General features: G+C 34.6%; 1 long non-coding RNA gene across 1 annotated transcript; it reads left to right on the plus strand.

The window, feature by feature from the left end:
- The first annotated feature begins 976 nt into the window (after window positions 1–976).
- On the plus strand, window positions 977–1,890 carry LOC311077811. The gene is made up of 2 exons (XR_014605000.1): window positions 977–1,132; window positions 1,789–1,890. It is a non-coding gene; the product is annotated as an uncharacterized lncRNA (long non-coding RNA).
- The last annotated feature ends 2,021 nt before the right edge of the window (window positions 1,891–3,911 follow it).

Consider the following 3,911-nt stretch of genomic DNA (forward strand, 5'->3'; position numbering starts at 1 on the left):
ATTTCATTAAACCGGAAATTAAATAAAGTAAATCTGGTTAGTTTTAAGTGAAGCTGGTAATAAGTGTACGGCCATGCATTTCACCTTTTTGTTTGGCAAAATGACATCAGCAGAGGTCAAAATCTTGACATCAAATTGACATCGACACTCTGACGTCAATATGACTTTCATTTTTGACCTATTTCGTGACGTCATTTTGACATCAATGTTGATGTCATATTGATGTTAAATTGACGTCAAGGTGCCCGCTGGGTAATAGGCTATAAGCAGTGCTATTACGTTGGTCCTTAACCTAATATAGCCAATCTATTGCAGTGCTATTACGTTTGTCCTGAACATAATACATCCAAAGCAGGTTTCTTTTCACACGTAGCAGCTAATGGTGTTCATTTTGTTTAAATTATTTACTCCCTTTTTTCTCATTGGGCTACAAAATATTATCTATGCCAGGGCGAGTCAAATGGCGGCACCCAGATAATTTTTATCTGGCCCTCCAACTGGTTTTTGATGTTTAAAACCCCTCGCAATCTGATATCAAAGTCCCCGCAAAGGTTTAGCGCGTTCAGCGGTGAGTTTAACAACGCAGCGGTGAATTTAACAACACTCAACTGCAGGCAAAACGACATTAAAAGGTGAGTTTAACAACGCTCTAAGACGCTTGCAAGTAATTGCAGTTTTAGCGTTTTCTTGTCATAGGTAGGACACTGCTTTAAGAAGCTGGATAACGTATTTTTATCGGAGGTTTGATTAAAAACTGTTGAGTCAGGACAATAAGTTGTGTTTAGAAACTTTAGATTTGTAAGGTGGCCATTTCTTATGACGATAAATGATAGAAGAAATTATAAAAATATAGCTTTCTGCACATTTGGTGCAGAAAGCTATATTTTTATCATTTCTTCTATCATTTATCGAGAAGAGAAGCTGTTTAATCAACATTTATTCACGAGATCATATGTATTTTTATGTATTTTTTTTATGTTATTATTTCGGTCTTATTGCCAGGGAAGCTGGATTGCTTTGCTGTTTATTGATATTTTTAAAATTATATTTTATCAGTAGGAAATCGCGCTGTAGAAGTCTCGTTCCGAACACATCGCGATATTTGGCATCAGTTCACGTGTGTCAGATGTTGGTAAGTAAATACCTAAATACGCTGTCCTAATAATGTGTGATATAATGTCTTTTCTGTTTGTCGATATTAATCTGCCATTATATCTGCCATCTCCACGGAGACTTTGCGTTTCATTGCTTTCTAATTCAAAACAGGGTGATTAACACTGCCTGTCACGTGACGTGCTATAGGCCTAGATAATCATATCAGATTAAAAATAGTACAATTAGTTCCAAAGTTGTATTTGTAGTAGAAGCACAGTAAAAACAACACTTACCATGCTTTTACCACAGTAACATTAGTTTTACTGTGATAAGTGTAGTAAAAAGACAGTGATCACAAAACTTGCCATGCTTTTACCACACTATTTGTAGTTTTAATGTGGTACTTATTGTAAATGCACAGTAACCACAACACTTACCATGCTTTTACCACAGTAACCATAGTTTTACTGTGATTGGTTTAGTAAAGGACAGTAATCACAAAACTTACCATGCTTTTACCTCAGTAGTGATATATAAGTGATATTTGTTGTAAATGCATATTAACCACAACACTTGCCATGCTTGTAAGGCTTTATAATGTAACATCCAATATTTGTAAGGTATATCAGTACTTTTTCCTTTAAATAATCCTATATATTATACATAATGATATTTTCTTTTCTCTTTTTTCAGCTGAAAAGACCAAAAGGGCCTTTCGGACTCAGTCAGCCCATTATTGTTTGAGGAGAAGTAAACGGAGGAGACGGACAGCTGCAAAGGCAAATATTCGCAATGGTATGTATGTGTTGGTTTTAACCCTAAATCAAACATTTTATCAAGCATTTGTTGTTTCATAAAACTTTTCTCACAAAACCCATAGCCCAATCAGTACAAATATAGACTGAAAGTCTTAATAATTCACAAGATTTAACAAGTTGTCAAATTTGTACGATACTCGTACATATTTGTATACTCGTACACAATCCTGCAGCTTTTACTCCTAGTGCTGTCATTGGCTACTGCCTCAATTCCTGTACATATTTATCGCGATATTTGTAAATCAGTTGCGCCACTTCTTGGAAAGTTGTCGGATGTCACACACACTGTCAGAAAGTTTATATTAATTGCAAATTGGTCCCCGTCTGTTTATGTTCCAGTGATACATGACGTCTCTCCACACCTCATAACCTACCTCTGTTTGCAAGAGTGGAAAAGCTTATCTGACTTGTCACATGACATCAGATACTCGATTATTTTGTCGTAATCAGATCAGTTACACTGCTGATAACTGTCCCGTTTGCATGTAAATCATTTTCATGATTATTGCTTGCTATTAAAGACATACTTTTATTAATAGAAATGCCCACATTTCAGTGAACTTAATACATAAAAATGCTTTTAACATTTAATTATGCAACACTCTTCACAGAAAAATATTTTCTGTTTGGTTTATGTTGTTAGCAGCAGCTTTGTGATTCTTCAGCCTACGATTATCAGTACTTTACTTATAATTCAAAATATTTAATAAACATTGTTCTGATCAAAAGACTTTGAAATGAATTTATTTAGAAACACAGACATCAATAATCAGCCTGTGAATCTCAACAATGGTGACAATAATAAAGCATGTTGCAGTGGCTGCCACCAATCACAACTCATTAATGGCTCCCATCATGCATTGCGGTATGAATAAATTATGATCTGAATTGTCTTTGCAATTTACTTTTCCTAATTGAATATTCTGCTCGTCACCATTGTTGAGATGCATAGACTGAATCTTGACATTTGTGTGTGCCTAAAATAATGATTTTTTTTTTTTTTTTTTTAAACAACTTTTAAGAAATCCTTTATATTATATCAAAAATTATGGGCATTTATGCAGATTCACAGTTATGCTGTAACCAACAGCATAAATCGAAGTCAGAAAGAAGGACCTTAATGAGTTCAGTGATCAAGTTCAAATGATGAATGTCATAATATAACCAACACCATCAGATCACTTTTTTCTTTGTTCAACTGGCAGTTATAACTCAGATACAACAGCCAAACAAAATCTAAAGTTAATAATATAAGGGTCAAGAGCCCAACTAAAGCAAACAATCATCGCCATAACAGTGGCTTACAATTTGTGATTTTCTCCTTCAGTGATTCTGCTTGTTAACATCAGGTGTATTCAATAATGTTCAATCATCACTAAATTAATTACCGTATTTTCCGGACTATAAGTCGCTCCGGAGTATAAGTCGCATCAGTCAAAAAATGCGTCATGAAGAGGAAAAAAACATATATAAGTCGCACTGGAGTATAAGTCGCATTTATTTAGAAATTTATTTCACAAAATCCAAGACCAAGAACAGACATTTAATCTGGAAAGGCAAGTTATTTAACTACACAGTAGCACACAGAACAACAGGCTGAGTAGGTGTCCGGTACACAGCAAAATCCTCAGTGTTAAATTAACACTGCTCAGAGTTTATATGAGTCCACACTCAGAGTGGTATAAGTAACACTGAAGCAGTGTTAAAGTTAATGGGATAATTAAGTGATTAATTGAGTGATGATTGAGCATTATTGAAGACACCTGATGTTAACAAGCAGAATCACTGAAGGAGAAAACCGTAATTTTATGTTACCATTATGGTGAGCAGTGTTTGCTTTAGTTGGACTGTTGACCCTGAAATCATTAACTTTAGATTTTGTTTGGCTGCTGTACTTCAGTTATAACAGCCAGATGAACAAAGCAAAAAGGTGATTTGATGGTGTTGGTTGTGTTTTAATATAATAATTATTTCACAATCATTTGACCTGAATCACTG

The sequence above is a fragment of the Abramis brama genome, assembly GCF_963993115.1.
Source record: "Abramis brama genome assembly, chromosome: 2".
Lineage (NCBI taxonomy): Eukaryota > Metazoa > Chordata > Actinopteri > Cypriniformes > Leuciscidae > Abramis > Abramis brama.